Source organism: Papio anubis, chromosome 8 (assembly GCF_008728515.1).
Source record: "Papio anubis isolate 15944 chromosome 8, Panubis1.0, whole genome shotgun sequence".
NCBI classification, from domain to species: domain Eukaryota; kingdom Metazoa; phylum Chordata; class Mammalia; order Primates; family Cercopithecidae; genus Papio; species Papio anubis.
In genome coordinates, this window is record NC_044983.1 from 53,991,223 (window position 1) to 54,000,921 (window position 9,699).

Consider the following 9,699-nt stretch of genomic DNA (forward strand, 5'->3'; position numbering starts at 1 on the left):
ATGACATGATTGTATATTTAGAAAACCCCATTGTCTCAGCCCAAAATCTCCTTAAGCTGATAAGCAACTTCAGCAAAGTCTCAGGATAGAAAATTAATATGCAAAAATCACAAGCATTCGTATACACCAGTAACAGACAAACAGAGAGCCAAATCATGAATGAACTTCCATTCACAATTGCTTCAAAGAGAATAAAATACCTAGGAATCCAACTGACAAGGGATGCAAAGGACCTCTTCAAGGAGAACTCCAAACCACTGCTCAGTGAAATAAAAGAGGACACAAACAAATGGAAGAACATACCATGCTCATGGATAGGAAGAATCAATATCGTGAAAATGGCCATACTGCCCAAGGTTATTTATAGATTCAATGCCATTCCCATCAAGCTACCAATGAGTTTCTTCACAGAATTGGAAAGAACTGCTTTAAAGTTCATATGGAACCAAAAAAGAGCCCGCATCTCCAAGACAATCCTAAGTCAAAAGAACAAAGCTGGAGGCATCACGCTACCTGACTTCAAACTATACTACAAGGCTACAGTAACCAAAACAGCATGGTACTGGTACCAAAACAGAGATATAGAACAATGGAACAGAACAGAGTCCTCAGAAATAATACCACACATCTACAGCCATCTGATCTTTGACAAACCTGAGAGAAACAAGAAATGGGCAAAGGATTCCCTATTTAATAAATGGTGCTGGGAAAATTGGCTAGCCATAAGTAGAAAGCTGAAACTGGATCCTTTCCTTACTCCTTATACGAAAATTAATTCAAGATGGATTAGAGACTTAAATGTTAGACCTAATACCATAAAAACCCTAGAGGAAAACCTAGGTAGTACCATTCAGGATATAGGCATGGGCAAAGACTTCATGTCTAAAACACCAAAAGCAATGGCAGCAAAAGCCAAAATTGACAAATGGGATCTCATTAAACTAAAAAGCTTCTGCACAGCAAAAGAAACTACCATCAGAGTGAACAGGCAACCTACAGAATGGGAGAAAATTTTTGCAATCTACTCATCTGACAAAGGGCTAATATCCAGAACCTACAAAGAACTCAAACAAATTTACAAGAAAAAAAACAAACAACCCCATCAAAAAGTGGGCAAAGGATATGAACAGACAGTTCTCAAAAGAAGACATTCATACAGCCAACAGACACATGAAAAAATGCTCATCATCACTGGCCATCAGAGAAATGCAAATCAAAACCACAATGAGATACCATCTCACACCAGTTAGAATGGCAATCATTAAAAAGTCAGGAAACAACAGGTGCTGGAGAGGATGTGGAGAAATAGGAACACTTTTACACTGTTGGTGGGATTGTAAACTAGTTCAACCATTATGGAAAACAGTATGGCGATTCCTCAAGGATCTAGAACTAGATGTACCATATGACCCAGCCATCCCATTACTGGGGATATACCCAAAGGGTTATAAATCATGCTGCTATAAAGACACATGCACACGTATGTTCATTGCGGCACTATTCACAATAGCAAAGACTTGGAATCAACCAAAATGTCCATCAGTGACAGACTGGATGAAGAAAATGTGGCACATATACACCATGGAATACTATGCAGCCATAAAAAAGGATGAGTTCGTGTCCTTTGTAGGGACATGGATGCAGCTGGAAACCATCATTCTTAGCAAACTATCACAAGAACAGAAAACCTAACACCGCATGTTCTCACTCATAGGTGGGAACTGAACAATGAGATCACTTGGACTCAGGAAGGGGGACATCACACACCGGCGCCTATTATGGGGAGGGTGGAGGGGGAAGGGATTGCATTGGGAGTTATACCTGATGTAAATGACGAGTAGTTGGGTGCTGACGAGTTGATGGGTGCAGCACAGCAACATGGCACAAGTATACATATGTAACAAACCTGCACGTTATGCACATGTACCCTAGAACTTAAAGTATAATAATAAAAAAAAAAACAGTAAACATAGAGAAGTCTTAAAGAAATTATCAACAAACATGACCTATTAATATTTGTAGGACAGTGTATTAAAATTAGTAGGCTATACACTTTCCGATGTAAATGGAACATTTAACAAGATGGATCATATCTTAGCCATAAAATAAGCCTCTACAGTTTAAAAGGTATTAAAATCATATAGAGTATGTTCTCTGACTACAACAAAATTAGAGATCAGTAACAAGATATCTTGAAACTGTGAAAATATTTTGAAATTTTAAAAGGTATTTCAATAATCTAGGGTTCAAAGAAGAAATCATGAGGAAAATTGGAAAATATTTGTAAGTGAATGATAATAAAAACACAACCTATTAAAATGTATGGAATGAAGTTAAAGCAATATTCAGAGATCGGTTCATATTCTTAAATGCTATATTGAACTGAAGAGTCTAAAATCAATTACCTAAGCATCCACCCTAACAATCTGCAAAGGAAGTGTAAATTAAATCCAAACTAAATACATTAAAGGAAATAATACAATATAATACAAGATACAAGAAATCATTTTAAATGAAAATTGGTAAGCAATAGACAAACTGAATAAAAATAAAAGCTGATTATTTCAAAAGATCAATAAAATTTTAAAACTCTAGCTAGACTGATCAAGGAAAAAGTCACAAATAACAATATCAAGAATCTAAAAGGAGACTTCCTTTCAGACATTAAAGATAATAAAAAATTTGCAAAAATTTGACTAAATGAAATGTACAAATTCCTTGAGAGACACAAATCATCAAAACTGACACAAGAAGAAATTTAATATCTTAATAATATTATAGCTAGTAAAGAACTGAATTTATCATAAATGCACTATACAAAAGAAAACTCCAGCATTCAATGACTTCACTGGTGAATCGAATATTTTAAAAATATTATTAATCTTCTATAAAATATTTCAGAAAATATAGATAGAGGTTCCATTATGAGCCTGGCACTATCTTGATACCAAAACCAGACAAAGATTTACAGTAGAGGAATCTACAAGCAATATTCCTACAAACACAGATGCAAAACTCTTTTAAATGTATTAAAATATTAAATATAGTAATATGTAAAAAGCATATTGTAGCTAAGCAAGATTTATCCCTGGATTATATTATTGATTTAATATTTAAAAATCAATGTAATCACAATATTAATAGAATGAAAGAGAAAGACTATAATCATTTTAATTTATGATTTAGAAAAAAAGACATTTGACATAAGTCCACATCCATTCATAATAAATACTCTCAGCGGTATAAAATAATAAAACAGAATTTCCTGACCCTGATAAGGTCACCTGCAAAAAGCCTACAGTTAACATCATATCATTAGTGAAAGACTGAATGTTTGCTTCTGTGATGGGTAATGTGACAAGTATGTCCATCTTGCCACTTTTACCCAGCATTTGTCTTTATAAGAAAACGATGCTGAAACAACAGGATAAACATATGGGGAAAAGAAATAAACCGTACACAAAAATTAATTTGAAATGGGTCATGGACCTAAACATAAAAGCTAAACCTGTTTATCTTCTGGAAAAAGATATAGGATACCTCTACAACTTTACAGCAAACCAAGATTTTTTTAGAGAGGATTGAAACAGCAGTAACCAAAGGGAAAAATAAAGATAAGCTGAACTTCATCAAAATTAAAAGATTGCTCTTCAAAAGTCACCATAGGAAAATAAAAAAGCAGATCCCAAATTTGGAGAAAAATTTGCAAATCATACATATGACAAATGGAATTCAATAATTAAAAGACAAGTTAACAAAAATAAAGACTTAAAGAGACACTTCATCATGAACTATATGTAATGGCCAATAAGCACAGAAAAAACATGTTCATCACTGTCAGTCATCAGGGAAATGCAAATTTAATCACAATGGGATGTCATGACATATTCAATAGAAAGACTAACATTCAAAATACAACCACAAATCTTGGTGGTGAGAATGTGGGGCAACTGTAAGTCTCTTACACTGCCAATGGGAGTAAATCATGGTACAATTTACTTTGCAAAACAATTTGTTATTTTCTTGTAAGTTTAAGTACACATCCATCCTATGACTTAACAATTCTACTTCTAGATATTTACTCAAGATAAATGAAAACATGTGTGTACCAAAAGTAGTCAGTACGTTTATAGTATTTTTATTCAAATGGATCACAACAAGAAACAACATAGATGCTTATTAAAGTGGCATAAAATAATTTGTTGTAAAATCACACAGTAGAAAACTACTCAGTAATAAAAAGAACTATTTATACACACAACAGAAAAGTGAGATGCCAGCAACAAAAGCATACATACAGGTTGAGCATCCCTAATCCGAAAATTGAAAAATCAAAATGCTTCAAAATCAGAAACATTTTGAACATCAACACAACACTGGAAGTGGACATTTTCATACATAACCAACGTGACAGGTTATAGTCAAAACTTTGTTTCATGAACAAAATTATGTAAATTATTCTGTAAAATTACCTTTAGTCTATGTGTATAACATGTACATGAAACATACACGTATTTCATTTTAGACTTTGGTACCATCCCCAAGATATTTCATTATGTATATACAAATATTCCAAAATCTGAAATTGAAACAAAATGCTAGTGCCAAGCATTTTGGATAAGGGATAGTCAACCTATACTGTAGTTTTATTTATATGACATTCAGAGCAGGGAAAACTAATTGGTGATAGAAATTGGAACACTGGTTACCTAGGTGAGTTGGAGATTGACTACAATGGAGTATGAGGGCACTTACTTTGATGAGAATGCAGTATTCTATATCTTTACCATGGTGGTGGTAAACAAAGTTCATCACATTTTACATTGAAGACCTAACCATTTCATCGTCTGTAAGTTTTACCTAAATTTAAAAAAAAATACATTTTAAAAACTAAGATACTATGCTAATCCTCTGTTTTTATTACGGGGTTAATGACTTTAAAACCATTTTATATTTCCCTAAATTAAATCTTTCCCATGTGTAAATTCCTCTGGCAAGGTATTGGTAAATTAACTTTTTTATACTGTTGGGATGCTAATTCACTGGGTTTACTCAAATTTAAAAAAGCAATTCAACTTTTGGATGTTATCAATTATCTCTTACTGACTTGAGTATTTCAGTCCTTTAAAGGAATGCTTAAATCAGTCCTTACAATCCCACAAGGACCTTTCTCTTTGTGGACGTATTTCTCAGACATCTTATTATTTTCAGTCGTTGTTCCTATTTTTTCAATTAAAATTCTGACACGGGTAGTCAGAAAACCTTTGGTAGAATGATCCATGAAATGGCATCATGAACTAAATGTACTCTTTATATCCTACAGTAATTTCATGGAAAGTGTTTTATGTCTCCATCAGGTTCTTGTATTCCATAAAGAAAAAACCTAAAAATCATTATTCTAAGGATGTCCTATAGCACTTAATGTTGGAGAATTGGATTTATAGTTCCATAAACATACGCTATGCTGAAAACTGTTCAACTAAAATAAGTAGAATTAAATGGAAACCACCTGCTATCTAGTAGAAAAGAGTATTAGCCCTTCAGTATCAGGTGTTTAACGAATACTTCCAGCAATATTGCAAGACGAACATCAAAGGCCATTGCCTTTGTACCTCAAAGAAGGAAATTTATCCAGGAAAAAAAGTTGTGGTTTTAGTTGTTGTTGTTGGTTTTTGTTGTTGTTTTTGTTTTTTACCTATGGAATGTATTGTTACTTGTGCTTAAATTTGATCTTAAAAGGGCTAGAACCCTGGCATTTTCTTTTGGCTGTTATACTTACTGATCATCTCCAAAATTATGATAAAAGGTAGGTTAGGTTTAGTCTTCTGACATTATCATAAGTGCACTCGTTGATGACAGACACTACTAATCCAACATTACTGATGAGGAAACTAAAACTTAAGAAAAATTTACTTTGCATTTTCATAATGCCAGTTAAATCAGGTAATTCAAGTCTTCTAAAGTAGTTAAATCAATTTTTAAATACATGCAGGCAATACATTAATCAAATTTCCAAAATTTGTGGTTTAGCAACACGTAGGCACATCTTAAATAATGTATCAAGTTAAGTAGAAATTCCTGCTTAATGCTCTGGTAAGTCAAAAGGCAAAACACATTCTTTATTGCTATTCTTAAGGTTTTAAAGTTTAGTGAAGAAAATAATTTGGCCTGAAAACACCTCGTCATCATGGATGTAAAAATACAAAAAAGTTAATAGTAATCTTTATTACTAGTACTAAATAATTGTATTCTATTAATTACAACCAACATTTATGGAGCATTTATTATATGCTAGGGTCCATGTACATAATAGGTCCTATTATACCTTATTATAATAAGATAGTATAATACCTTATTTGTGCTAAAAGAAAAAAAAAGGTGGGCACAACCCACGGATAGTGAGCAGAAGTAGGCTGGGTATTGCTTCACCTGGGAAGTGCACGGAGTAGGGGGGACCTCCCTTCCCCAGCCAAGGCAAGTGGAGAGGGACTGTCCTACCCACCAGGGGTACCTCGCTTTTCCCATGGATTTTTGCAATCCGCAGATCAGCAGATCCCCTCATGAACCTATACCACCAGGGCCCTGGGTCTCAAGCACAAAACTGGGCAGCTGTTCAGGTAGGCACTGGGCTGCAGGAATTTTTATATGCTCCAGCGATGCCTGGAACGCCAATGAGACAGGAGAACCATCCACTCCCATGGAAATGGGGCTGAAGCCAGGGGGCCAAGCGGTCTCGCTCTGCGGTTCCCCCTCCTAGGGACCCCAGCAAGCTAAGAACCACTTGCTTGTAATTCCCATTGCCAGCACAGCAGTCTGGAGTCAGCCCGGGACAATGGAGTTGGTGGGGGGAGGGATGACTGCCATTACTGTGGCTTTAGTAGGCGGTTTTCCCCTGACAGTGCTAAGGAGACTGGGGAGGTTTGGACTGGGTGGAATTCCCCACAGTGCAGCAAGGTGACCGTGGCCAGACTGCTTCTCTAGATCCCTAATAAATAAACAGATTGTGAATCTAATCAGTTAGGTTTCAGCAAAAAGGGAAAAGACTGTCACTTGGAGATTGAAAACAGGCTAAAAATTCGACTACGAAATTACCTTATGTCATTCTAATAAGACTCCCTCTGCTAAACTTAGCCACAGGTGGCCACCCAAAACCCCTTGGGAAGAAATGAATCAGAGACACAGAAGTATAATTTGCTGTATTACAGAAGATTAGTTTTGCCAACTGGCTCTCTAATGTGAGCTCTGTTTGTCAAAAAAAATGAATTCAGTATGACAGAAGTGTTTTCTGTCTCTTGCGCGCTGGCCAAGAGTCGATCAACTCTGCTTGCCAAACAGAATGCCTCTGACAAGGTCACCAGCAAAGTCACCCTTAAGTGATTGGGCACAGACAATTATTACATAAGCACTCATGGCTCTGTGTGGAAATGTACACTGACCAATCTTAGAGACAGAAATTTCATGGATATAAAAAGAATATAATCTACTACATTCACCCTGTTGAGCAGTCAATTCATTGCCAACAGAACACAGTTTATTACCAACAGACTATAGACTATGCTTGAAGAAGACAAGAATTGCATGTTAATTTCTTGCTACTGACTAAACTCGGATTATTCTGTCTTAGGGACTCAAACTAATGATCACACAACTGTGCTCTGAATTAATACAGGTAAAAAATGAACACACATTTTCTTGAGTCAAATGATAGCTGTTCAAGCAAGAGAATAGATATGCTATGTAATTAATTTGTAAATAGTTGTGATTCAAGTCTAAGAATATTATTTGCTCATCATGAGAGTTAAAGCTCTTGAGGCAAAAATAATAACTTGCATTATATTATTACACACATCAGAAGTTGGGGAGGTACAATGACATGGCAATTACTCAATATTTCAGCACAGTTGACTGAGAGCACTTTTAGGAAATGCTTGGCTGTAGAACAAATGCCAGCTTTGAAAGTTCACTTTAAGGAAAAATAATGATCTTTTGGTATCTATCTGGCTCCATTCTTCCAGTTCACTAACTTCTATTACTCAAGAGAATTCTTAAAATAGTCAGTGTCTGCTTATTCTTGGAGACATGTGAGAAGAGTCTAGGACTAAATAACTTCGGCGTTTTTTCTTCCTCTTATTCTCAAAATATGGCTTTCCTAAAAACAAGGTTGAAAGCTGGTGATTACTTATTAAACTGGTGCTGTTAAAAAAAAAAAAAAAAAATTAGGAAAAAAGGATTAGTATGACATTTTACACACAATTTATTCTTTCAATAGCTTCAATAGGAATAATTTACATACTACAAAACTCATCTATTGTAAGTGTATGAGTCAGTGATTTTTAGTAAATTTGGAATATTGTGCAATTATCATCACAATCTAGCTTTCAAGCATTTCTGTCACCCCCCAAAACTTCCCTCCTTTCCATATGCAGTCAATTCCATTCCTATCCTCATTCCCAAGTAACTATGGTTCTACTTTCTCTATATAGACTTACTTTTTCTGCGAAATTCATAAATATGTAATTAAGATATATAGTCTTTTGTGTCTAGATTCCTTTACTTGGTATAATATTTTTGAAGTTCACCCATATTGCAGCATGTGAAAGTAGTTCTTTCCTTTTTATTTACTGAATAGTATTCCACTGTATGAATATACCACATTGTCTATCCAGTCACCAGTTGATAGACGTTTTGATTGTTTCCAGTTTGAGGCCTTTGTGAATAATGCTGCTGTGAACATCAGCATAAATCTTTATGTGGACATTAACTTTTAGTTCTTTTGGGTAGTTACCTAAAAGAGGAATCGCTGGATTGTATGGTAAATGTTTGATTTTTGAGGAATAAGCCAAAGTATTTTCAAATATAGTTGTACAATTTTACATGTCCATCAGCAATGTATATGGTTTCCAGATTTTCCACATCCTCACCAATTCTTGGTATTGTCAGTCTTTTTTATTACAGCCATTTGCATGTGTGTGGTAGTATCACATTGTGGTTTAAAAGCATATTTCTCTAATGACAATGATGTAGCTCATGAAAGATCTGATCAAAAGAATGAAAAGACAAGCTACAGAGTTAGAGAAAATATTGCAAGCAACATATATGACAAGGGAATAGTATTTAGAATATGTAGAGAATTCCCAACACTCAATAGTTGAAAAAAAAATCCAGTTAGAAGATGGACAAAAGACATGAACAGGCATTTTACTAGAGGATATACAAACAGTAAACAAGCAAATGAAAAGATTCTCCACATCTCTAGCCGCTAGGGAAATGCAAATTAAAACCACAATGAGGTAATGCTACACACCTCTCACAGTGGCTGAAATAAAAATTAGTGACAACACCAAATATTGGCAAGGTTGCGAAGAAATTGGATGACTCATACACTACTGATGGGAATGTAAAATGATATTTCCATTCTCGAAAATATTTTGGCACTCCTTAAAAAAACCAAACATTTGACTAACATACAACCCCGCAATTTCACTTTTGGGCATTTATCCTAGAGAAATAAAAACTTAAGTTCATGAAGAAACCTATACACAAATGTTCTTGGCAGGGTTACTTTTTTGTAATAAGCAAAAAATTGGAAACAATCAAAATGTCTTTTAGCAGGTGATTGATTAAACAAGTTGTTGCTACATCCAAACCATTGAATACTACTCAGCAGTAAAAAGGGAAAATTACTCGTGTACTTAACAA